Source organism: Heterocephalus glaber, unplaced genomic scaffold (assembly GCF_053883595.1).
Source record: "Heterocephalus glaber isolate CG9 unplaced genomic scaffold, H.glaber_assembly_v1.0 deba00001662, whole genome shotgun sequence".
In the NCBI taxonomy this organism is placed as follows: Eukaryota; Metazoa; Chordata; class Mammalia; order Rodentia; family Bathyergidae; genus Heterocephalus; species Heterocephalus glaber.
The window spans coordinates 2,693,190-2,705,445 of record NW_028258403.1 but is presented as its reverse complement, the minus strand read 5'-3'; the positions used below and the strand labels follow the sequence as shown (position 1 = coordinate 2,705,445).

At 38.5% G+C, this 12,256-nt stretch overlaps 1 pseudogene; it reads right to left on the bottom strand.

Moving 5' to 3' along the window:
• Positions 1 to 10,380: 10,380 nt before the first annotated feature.
• On the bottom strand, positions 10,381 to 11,304 carry LOC101722404 (dnaJ homolog subfamily B member 13 pseudogene; annotated as a pseudogene).
• Positions 11,305 to 12,256: the final 952 nt, after the last annotated feature.

The window sequence follows — 12,256 nt, the reverse complement described above, 5'->3', positions numbered from 1 at the left end:
TGCTTAAAGACACACGGCTAAGCTACATCATCACCAATAGCATCTCTATCTGAATGACTTTCTTTTCTTTTTATTCCTTTTTCTTTTTATTCTCTGGGAATACAGAACACTGTACTTTAATATTTATTTTGATCCAGTCCTCCTATCAACTACTATGCTAGTTCCAAGTTAGATCTCTGTGTAGGTGGAAGTATAATTTGAGAATGGAAGATAAAGACCAAACTTATGAGTCTGAAATGTATATGTACTTAAGACTCTGCTATTGGTTAAAAAAAAATGCTAAATTGTGAAGATGGTGCTCCAGTGGCCTCTTGATGTGCTTGTGACTGGCGCAGGGCTGAGCCCAGCTGAGGGTTTGTGTAGCAGCTGCAGGTGCCAGGGGAGCACTGTGGGCTGCAGCACAGAAATAAGTGGCTGAGTCTGTGGGCTGAGAAGAGGAGATGGACAATGAGCTGTGGCGTTCTTTAGGGACTGTCGTGACCTCTAATCTTCCATTCTGCTTTGTCCCTGAAGGAATGTAGAACAGGCTGCTGAGGAGTCCCCCAGGATCTTGGCGAAACCACTGCACAGTGGTCACTGAGGCAGAAAAACTGCACGACAGAGTGGAATTGGCTCCCTCCTGGAGGATGAGGGCTGGAGGACTCTGCTCCACCTGCATCCCTCTCACACCTGAGTAAGAATAGAGAAACAGTCATAGGAGATGTCACTGAAAATGCCCCCAAGTATCAGGAGGATGAACATCTGCAAGACTTGAAAACTCCTTTTTCTCCCTCCCCTCCAGATGCTGCAGCTACAAAATCCTTTCAACGCCCTGAATTTGGGACAGCCAACTTACTGCAAACATGGATGCACAAAAGCCCCAGCAGAGAGCTCAAGATCCTCTTCATGACCCTTCTTGGCCTGGCTACCTCAGTTAAGATGCACTTAGTCAACTCAGGGCACTGGGGTCAGAACCTGCCTCTTGGAACAGCTCCTGCTCTTGCAGCCAATCAGATCCACTGAAGAACCTGCCCAGGCCCAGACACTGTGAGTCCTCACAGCCTCTGTGCAGGAAGCCCCTCCCTCACTCAGACCTTTGAGGATCTGAGTGGAGCCTGGTGGGGAGAGAAGAGAGAGAAATGTCATTAGCCTATTACCAGAGGGAAATTTTCTGATAATCCTGGAGTTGTAAGGAGTGTGAGGGGACATCTTGGAAGGAAGGGGAGGCACTTCAAAGGAGAACAGCTCAACTGTATTAATGGGCCCGGGGATCATCATAGAAAGGACATGTACATACATGTACTGAAACCCAGAAAAGAGATGTGTGTTCTGACTAGCAAGTCCTTATTAACCTGTGAATTAATTTATATGACAGTCATTCCAGGCATACTAGGTAATGAAGTTGTAAAAGCTCTAAAGTATATACATAATATTACCTTCTTATTGGAATGTGTAGATTGGGATTCTCCTGGAATAACCACCATGAAGTGTAGTAAATAATAGTATAAGAAATTACACCTTGAGGAAATGGAGGGTTGGGGAAAGTTTATTCAGTGTGTACTAAGTTGCACTTAGGAGCAGAAGTTCAGGTGTACCATTGCACATTAGGGTGACTAAAAATAATGATAATGGACCATAGACTTCAAAAAGCTAGAGTAAAGAATGTAAAATTTATCACCATAAGGAAATGCTAATTTACCTGGGCATGGTGACACATGCTTATAACCTCTGCTACTTGAGAGGCTGGCACAGGAAGATCACTTGAGCCCAAGAGTTCCAAGCTAGCCTGAGCAACATAGCAAGATCTCATCTCAAATAATTTTTTAAAAATGATGAAAGTTTAAGAAGATAGATATTTAACCTCATTTAAACATCAAACTATATATATGATCTAAATATCACATAATACACCATTGATATTTTTAATTTTATATGTATGTATCAGTTAAAAATAACTACAGGTTAGATAAAACAACTGATCTTAATAAGACTCTTAAATTGTGAGGAGAAAAATAGGATCAATTCAGACAACAGCTACATGTTACCTTGGCTGAGCAATGTATTTTTGAATGGTTTTTATCTTTTAATAACTTCCTGTGTCTCATGCTTGAAATTGGTAGAGTCCCTTTTTCCCTATAATTCCTCTCTTTTCCTCCCACTTGCCCATCTCATTACACCTCTGTGTTTACATTTCCCTTTTTTTTCTTACCTTCTCTTTCATCAAGCTACCAGAAAGGGGCAGAAAAAAATATTAAAGAAAAGATAGCATTAAATGGTTTTGATATCATTTTGAACATGTAAACTAAAGCTCAGATTTTTCTCTGGTACATAAAAATCTAAGCACTAATTTTGTTTTTAAAAATTGCCTCCTATTCTTTGGAATTCCCAATCTTGCTTTTACTTTATATGTTTCTCTGATCAAGAAACGTTTTGTAAGAGGTACAGGTAATGATACAGATAAAGTTATGATAACAATGTATTTAGATACATGCACGATAGTTGCAAATGTTGAGGACTTAAGGAAAAGTTGCCAATTCATTTTTAGTATATGTGCTGCCGAAGCGAGCACAAGTTGCCAATTCATATTACAATGTCATCAGTCATCTATCATATTTAGAAGGCAGAGCTGTTAATTAAATAGCGTATTTAGCAAAACGTGGTTTCTTAGATGCTAATAATGACTTACTTGTTCTTGTACACAATAATTCTTCCTTTTTTACTATTACTAGCCCTTATATCCGTGTTGTGATGATTCCTCCTTAAACTGTAGAGGAAGGAAGTTTTATGTGAATCTATTTCATTAGGCAGAAAGCCATTTCCAGTTTACACAACAGCGCCCTCCAGGGGCCACAAAGAGAGCTAAGGAGAAGATCTGGAGGTGTTTGAACTTTTCTCACTTCCTTCTGGCAATTCCAGAGTTGAGATTCAAAGCTTTATTATCATTTACCGAAGAGGATTTATGTTTTTTAAAGGTCATAAACGTAACAGCTTTTTTAAAAGATAAAAAAATATGAATTAAAAAGAACATAGAAGAATTTTTAAAATGAGAAATAAAATTACTTTGGGGTAGGAGGATTGAACTCTCTTTCACTGGCTACATCCCAAGCCCTTTTTGTAATGTGTGAGGTTTTGGGGGAAAGTGTTTTGTTTTGTTTTGTTTTGTTTTGTTTTGTTTTGTTTTGAGACAAGTTCTCACTAAGTCACTAAGTTGCCCAGACCGGGGTCAAACATGTTATCTTTTTGCCTCAGCCTCCCAGAGTGCTTGGGTTATAGGGATCCACCAACATACTCAGCAAAATGACAGATTTTGAAAACCAAATTTGGGAAGCAAATACCACAAACGTCATAGAATTCAGAAAATTACATTATATTGTATTACTTATTTTTTACATACTTATACAATAGTTTTTTTCATCCTTTCTTTTACATGCCCTACCCCCCACCCCTGATCTAAGGATCAAACCCCTAGTTCTTAATTGACTGCATAAGAGTATATTTGTAATATTTCCTGTAGAGAAAAAAGAAAGAAAATACAGTCTTAACTCTTAGCATCATCAATCCATCTTTACATATTTATATGTCATTAAGATGATGTCGCATGAATTTTTAAGAGTATAATCAATTTGGAGAAAATGCCCACCGTTACTATGTGCTACAAGATTTCATTACATTTCAGTTTTCTTATACTGTAATAAATGGTAGGTAGTACCAACATCTATTAACCACTTTATTAATTTTATATTAGCTTTCCATTGCTGTGTTACACATAACCAGAAACTTAGAAACCTAAAACCACATCCATTTATTACCTCACCATTGTCTATATGTCAGAAGTCTGGGCACAGCTAGACTGGGTCTCTCAAGACTGAAATTAAAGAATCAAATAAAATCAAAGTCATGTCTGTTGTGTGGGGATCCTTCTCCAAACTCACACAGTTGTTGGAAGAATTCATTTCTGAAAAGCTATAGAACTGTTGGCAGCTTGCTTCTTCTAGAAGCCCTCTCTGACCTCAGAAAAAGTTTGAGGTCCCTGCTAATGAGCCCACCCAATTACATCAGGTCTACCAAGGATAATCTCCCTTGTGATGAAAATCAAACTGACTAGAATCTTTAGTTACATCTGCTAAATCCCTTCATCATTGCCATGTAATATTTACTAATCATAGGAATAACATCCATCATATTCTGGGTCCTTCCAACTCTCAAGGGGAGGAGATTATTGAAGTCGTGCACATCAAGAGAAATAAATCTTAAGTGCTACCTATAGATTGTACTGTTGCAGTTGTTAAAGTCATCATTGTACTGGTGTATTACTGTGTTACATATCCCCATAAGTGATACATCAGAAAGAAATTAATAAAATCTTTAATAGATATGATTGGGCAAACCCACTTCATACTAAAGGAAGAACATAAATCAGTGTAGGGAATCCAATTTAGATAGAGTACAGCAGACATATATCAGCAGTGAGCAATGAAACCAGAAAAAGGTATGAGAGACAGGGAGTTGGGATATAGTTTAAATCATGAAAAGTGGGTCAAAGCACGCCACTACAATTTAAAGACATCCAAGACTTAGTGAAGGATCACTAGCAAAAAAAGGCAAAAATAGTAAATGTAAAATAACTAGTACTATTTTGAAGCCTGTGAAATCTTAGTAGCAAACACCTACATACACAACAAAGTAACTGTGAGTTACAAAACTGAATCTAACTGTATCCGAAAGAAATCCATCTGTAATTCAAATTCACATTAGCTAGATTCTAAATATGCTTGTGGCCACTTTATCAACTTCTGACAAAAGCAGTATTGGAATACATGGGAAGCTGTAGAAAAAACAAAGGGTCTTAACTAATTGTGGTTAAAAAGCTTTATGTTTTGAAAAAATATATAACAATGTAAATATATTACTAAAGCCCTTTCCAGGGTCTTGGAAGGGACATACTCAAGGAACACGGAAGTTTACACCTCATTAACTTTACCTTAAATCTCTCTAATCCTAAGGAAAGTATTTTGGATTTATTCACTAGCTCCAGAAGGAATACCTTAGTAAATATAATAATCTGTCACATTACTAATTTTATTATTCTTCACTTTACACCTGAGGAAATTCATCTTTGAAGACATTGGATGAATTTATGTGAGATCACAATGCTTTTAAATAACAGAGCAGAGATTAGAACTCAGGTCTGTCTATCCCTGAGGGAAAAACTTATCTCTCATAAAATGTCATTCGTAAACCCCCAGAATCAATTCACATGTCAGAGTAAAATCATGGACCCTTCAAAATTAATTCCTTTCTCTTGGTGTTACCAAGGAAAAACATAAATAAATCCTCTCAGCTGACTTAAAATTTACTAATTTGGGGGGTCACATACCTGGGCAATACATTGTTTATTTTCCATTAGCTTTGCTATACATAAGACCTCTAATGTGTGGGTTCTGGTGATAACAATTGCCTAAGTTACCTATTAGGGACTTGAAGACCACTTTCTCTGAAAAACATTCACTCTACATGTCATCCTGCCCGTGTCTGATGGTTGACTGGAATGAGGTCCTAATGTTTCGGCATTTCTGTCTTTATATTGTATCTGTCTCCTCCCCTTAACATATCAAGTGGACTGCAAGGTTGTAAACCAAAGTGTTAAATAGAATAAAACCATGGTATGTAGATAAGAGAATATTTGTGTCTCTTTCCCTAAATTGGAAGCTTCCATTTGCTCCTCTTCTTTCCAGGGCTTCCCTTATCTCCTCCTTACAAAAGCGGGGTTGGAGCAGCTGATTCTGTTGTTCAGTGTCCATTTATGAGTAGAGTATTATTTACAAAACTGAATTAAAAGCTAGGGCTCCAGCCTCCACTCCCCTGTGCTCCACTCCCTCCTGCTTCTTAAGGTCTTGTCTCACTGTGATAAGCAGATCTAAACAGAGATAATTAGTCCCTTGTGATTGGTTATCTCTTTATCTCTCTGTTTTGCCCATGTGTGTGAGAAATAAGTTGACTCATGCCCGGTTTTGAGGGTGCCCGGTCTCTGCCATATATCCTCATAGGAATTATCAGCAACACTTCTGGATTCAGAAAGAAGTAAAAAACCCTGTGCTATAGTTTGAATGTGGCTAGTTCCCCTAAAAGTGATGGAAGATTTCTCCCCAGAGTGGCACTTTTGGAAGTCCTGGAATTTTAGAAGTTGGGACTTTGGTCATTTGGGTGGTGGTCTTGAAGGAAACCATAACTTCAGAACCCTAAACTAAATAGCAGTTCCTCTTTATAAATTAATTGCCTCCAGTATTTCATTGTATTAATGCAAAGCTAACTAATATACTCTATTTGGACCTTAACTTCAATGACCTTCCTGCCTTGAAGGTAATCCAGTGCTACTTTAGCTACAAGTCCTACTTTGCTTTCCATTTGCTTTATGGTATATACCTCTTCCACAGGAATCTTCCTGAGAATAAGGTAACATATTGAATGCTTTATTCTTGAGTAGGGGAATAACAAAAATTCTATTCATTATTTTTAGAAAATACTAAGCCAGTAAGTGAGACACACTACATCATCTTTGAGGCTCACTGCAAATTGGAAATACTAGGCCCCAAGTAGGGCAGGGAAGTCAGTCCCCTGATCCCACCAATCTGCTCTCCAGATAACCAAAGCTTCTTCACACCAGCCCTGACACACTCAGAAACTGAATGGGGGTGGACCAAAGACCTTCTGGGATTTTCCCCACAAAAGGGCAGGGGTATGGTGAGTTAAGGCAGAGACTACAGCAAACTTGTCTGTCCCTAAGCACTGCTGGGACCACCCCTATATTTTCCTCTGCCTCTTTTTAAACATACAGTTCCAAGGCCAAATTGCTCAGCTCCCTGGCACATCCGCCTGGCTTCTTCCCACCTTCCCAGGGCAGAGTTCTGTTTCTGTTCTTATGGGAAGATTTTGTAAAGATGTCATTACAATTGGGAAAGTACTTTCCAAAAGTCTTCTTAAGGGGTACAAATCCAGGAGGTTTTTTTTTTTTTTTGGTACCAGGGATCAAACTTGGGACCTTGTAACCACTGAGCTAAATCCCCAGCCCCCCAGGAGGTTTTTTTATTAAGTTTATTGGTACATTTTTTCCATTAAGTTTATGGGTACATTTTAGGTATACAATACAGTTACATTCACCATTGGAATCTTGTACCTGTACATGATGTATCTTGGTTCTTATTTTTTCCCCATTCCCCTGCCCTCCACCCCCTCCACCCTTCTCTATTTACAAAGACTTTGTTTCATTTTTTTCCTTTTCTCATATTTTTTCTTTTCCCTTCTTTCCTTTCCCCTACCCTTCCCACTTCGCTACTCCTTTAGACCTTTTCTTCCTATTACACAATATCAATTATACATTTTGATCCTTATTTACACTTCAGTTTTTCATACCAGAGAAACTATTCAGTACTTACATGTGTGTCCTATTTATTTCACATAAGAGTATGGCCTCAGTGTGTATCCACTTACCTACAAATGTCTCTAGTTTCTCATTCTTTATGGCTGAATAGTACTCCATTTTATTTTTTAAAAATCTTCTTTATCCAGTCTCCAGTTGATGGGCAATTGGGCTGTTTCCAAGTTTTAGCTATTACAAACTCTACCACTATAAACATGGGTGTGCATATATCGCTGTGGTATGATTCTTTTAATTCTTTTGGGAAGATACCCAGCAGAGGGATAGCTTAGTCAAATGGAACCTCTACTCCTAGTTTTCTGAGGTATCTCCATATTGATTTCCACAGAGGTTGCACCAGTCTACACTCCCACCAACAATGGAGAAGGGCTCCCTTCCCCACAAAGCCCCACCAACACTTGTTATTGGTTGATTTCTTGATAGAATCCATTCTTTCTGGGGTGAGGTGGAATCTCTGTGTTATTTTCATCTGCATCTCTCAAATGACCAATGATGTTGAACATTATTTCATATGTTTATTTGCTGATTTTACTTTTTTGGCTGAGAAATATCTGTTCATTTCAGATGCCCATTTTTGAATTGGATCTTTATATTTGGAGGGTCTGATTTTTTTGAGTTCTTCATATATTCTAGATAGTACACATTTGTCTGAGGAACACCTGGCAAAAAAGTTTTCCCACATTGTAGGTTGTATCTTAGCTCTGTTGGTGGTTTCTCTTGCAGTGCAGAAGCTTTTTAATAAGATGAGATCCCAGTTGTTGATTCTTTGTGCTAGTGCCCATGCTACTGAGGATTTGTTCATAAAGTTTTTTCCTATGCTAATGTCTTCAAGAGTTCTACCTAACTTATCTTCCAGCAAGTTTAATGTTTCTGTTTTAATATTGAGATTTTTAATCCACTTGGATTTTAGTTTAGTGCATGTTGAATGATAGGGATCTAGTTTTAATCTTTAGCAGGTTGAAACCCAGTTTTTCCAACACCATTTATTAAAGAGGTTATCTTTCCTCCAGTGAGGATGGTTGGCGCCTTTGTCAAAGATGAGGTAGCTGAGTGTGTCTGGAGTTGTTTCTGCATGTTCTAATCTGTTCCACTGATACTCAGGTCTGAGTCTTTGCCAGCACCATGCTGTTTTCCTCACAGTGGCTTTGTAGTATAGTTTTAAGTTGGGTATTGTGATACCCGCTGCCATGTCTCTGTTGCCTAGAACTGCTTATGCAATTCTGGTTCCAAATGAATTTTTGGATTGTTTTCTCTGGTTCTGTGAAATATATTGATGGGATTTCAGTCAGGATTGCATTGAATCTCTATAGCAGTTTTGGAAGTATGACCATTTTCACTATATTGGTTCTTCCTACCCAGGAACAAGGGATGTCTTTTCTTTTTCTTATATCTCTTTTTTCAAAGTGCTGTAGTTTTCACTGTAGAGATCTTTTTGCTTCCTTTGTTAGATTGATTCCTAGATATTTCATTTTTTTGGATGCTATTGTGAAAGGGATTGTTTCCCTAATTTCTCTCCCAGTGAGTCTGTTATTTGTATAGAAGAAGGCTATTGATTTTTGAGTGTTTACCTTATGTCCAGCTATTCTACTGAATCTGTCAATTAAGTCTAGAAGTCTTTTGGCAGAGTTTTTTTGGGTCTTCTATGTAGAGTACCATATCATCAGCAAATAATGACAGTTTAACTTCTTCCTTTTCTGTCTTTATTCCTTTTATTTCTTTCTCTTGTCTAATTGCTGTAGCTAATGTTTCCAAGACTATATTGAACAGGCGTGGTGATAGTGGACATCCTTGTCTTGTTCCTGATTTTAGCATGAAGGTTTTCAATTTTTGACCACTTAGTACGATGTTGGCTCTTAGTTTTTCATAGATAGCCTTAATCAGGTTAAGATAAAGACCATCTATTCCAATTTTCTGCAGGGTTTTTATCATGAGTGGGTGTTGAATTTTGTCGAATGCTTTTTCTGCATGTATTGAGATGATCATATGGTTTTTGTCCTTGACTCTGTTCATATAATATATTACACTTACTGATTTACATATGTTGAACCATCCTTGCATCCCTGGGATAAATCCTACTTGGTCAGGGTGTATGATCTTCTTGATGGCCTCTGTATTCTGTTTGCCAGTACCTTATTGAGGATTTTTGCATCTATTTTCATTAGGGAGATTGGTCTGTAGTTCTCTTTTGGGGTTGGGTCTTTCCCTGGTTTTGGAATCAAAGTAACACTTGCTTCCAGGAATGAATTTGGAAGCCTTGCTTCCCTTTCAATTTCACTGAAGAGTTTAAAGAGTAGTGGTGATAGTTCTTCTCTAAATGTTTTGTAGAATTCAGCAGTGAAGCCATCAGGACCTGGGCTTTTCTTTGTTGGTAAATTTTCAATCACAATTTTTAATCACTGATTGCAATTGGGATGTTTAGAATTTTTATATCTTCTTCATTCAACTTTGCTAATTCATATGTATCTAGAAATCTGTCCATTTCTTCTGTGTTTTCCATCTTATTAGAGTACTGGTTCTCAAAGTAGGTATTGATGATCATCTTGATTTCTGCTGGATCTGTTGTGACTTCACCTGGTTTTATTTAGTTTTTTTTTTTTAAGGTCACCGAAGCTATTTTTATTTCCAGTGTTTAATTGGGTATGCACGCAGGCATGACACAGGTTTGGATTCATTAAGTCCTCATGCAGAAAGAAGCCAGTTCCACCCAGGGTCCACTATCTACACATCTATGTTACAGCATTTATATCAAATCTGGTTTTCTGTGGGTTTTTTTAAAGAAATCATCTGGTTTTATTAGGGGTTTTTTTTTTTGGAAGTAAAATCTTTATTACATCAGTGCATGCCACCCCCTCCTGTCATATCTGGCAGGGCCAGCTGGATCCCTGGCACTGTCTGAGGCTGTGGAGTGTGGGGGGGTGCTCAATGAGCCTTCTACACCTGTTCCAGCTGCAGCCAACTCAGCCCAGTCAGGTCAACAATGCCTGCCACAGCATCTGCTTCTTCTGGGATGTGAGGTGGGTGGGAAAATGGATGTCGAAGAAGATAAGAGGTCCCCCTTTTTGGTGGAGTCCTCAGACAATGGCATCCCCTCACCTGGCACCTTCCTGAAGTACTTGGGATGGACGATGTCATTGATGGGAATGTTAAGCAGACGGTCATCTCGGGTCTTCACCTCAACGGTGCAGCAGGTGAGAGCCTTGCCCAAGGGAATGGGGTTCACAAAGAAGAGGTTATCTTTCTCCCTGCAGAATGGAGGGTGCAGCTTCCTCTTTACAATGAAGATGATGTCAGCTGGGATGATGTTGGGGCCCTGGTCTCCTTCCTTCTCAAAGGTGATGCATGTGCCCTGTCTCCACCCAGGCAGCACATCAATTGTCAGAATCTTGTCCTTGATGGTAGAAGAATACTCATCCTCATTTAGCACACTTTGAGAGATCTTAATTATTTTTGGTGCAGGCAAAGAATAAGTCCTCCAGGAATATGTAGAGGTCCCATTCAGTTGAAGGGTCCTGCTTCTTGACCCCTTCACCCCTGAGTCTCCCAAGATTCAAATCAACATCACTTTCTCCTGCTTCAAAAAATTCACTGAAAGGATTGTCTCCCCTGAAGAACTCATGGAAAACCTTGTCAGGGTTGCCATGGAAGATGTAGCCAGTTGTCCATGGTGTCTGGGCTCCAAACTCCAGAGGAATTCCATCCTTTAGACCCTCCTCTCCAAACTTGTCATAGATGCCTCTCTTCACAGGATTGCTCAGCAAATTGGAAAAGGTACATTTTAGGTATACATTATGATCACATTCATTATTGGAAATTTGTACCTGTATATGATAACATGATATATCTTGTTTTTTATTTTCCCCATTCCCCTTCTCTCCCTTCAACCCCTCCATCCCTCCCCATTTACATAAGCTTTGTTTCCATTTTTTCCTTCTTTTTCATTTTTTTCTCTTCTTCCCCCCCCCCACCCTAGTTCCCTTTCCCCTTTGAACATTTTCTTCCTATTTCACAATATCGATTACACATTTTGGTCCTCATTTATACTTTCAGTTTCTCATAGCAGAGAAACAATTTGGTATTTACACATGTGTGTTCCATGTATTTCACTTAAGAGTATGGCCTCAAGGTACATCCATTCAGCTATGAATGTCTCTAGCTTATCTTTATTGTTGAGTAGTATTCCATTTTATAAAAAAAAAAAACCACGTCTTCTTTATCCAATCAGTGGATGGACATAATCCAGAAGTTTTAAAAGATTTTTGATTGAAATAATTCAGCCTTTGAAACCATTCACGAAATTGGAAAAAACAAGCTCATTGTCCTGGTCTTAGGCTAGGACTTCCAATTATCAGGAATATCTGTTTAAAACTCAAATAAATCTAATAGGTCACAGGACCTGAAAGAAGAAAATATATACACAAAGTAGCAGAGTAAGTAATGACAATGTTAAGACAAATGGCAACAGGAAGTGTGACTCCATCTATTTGCACAATAGCACAGCGTCCAGTGTAGGGAGAAGACCTACTGTACAAGGGTGGTTTCAGAGATTAAGATGAAAAGGGAAACTTTCAGGACACCGAAGGAACTGAAATAACTACAATTTTCCTTCAGGCTGGCCCCACAGGACCACCTTTAGATTTAAGGACTCATATCTCCAGCCACAGGAATTATACATCTGAGGCTCATGTCCTAATGTAAAACTTTAAGAGGAAACCAGAAAAAGAGCTAAGACAGAGGAACATCATCACTGGCTGAATCCAAGAAGCAGCAACATACATACATACATACATACATGCATACATACATATGACTTCCAATATGCAGGAAACTAAATCGGACATACTT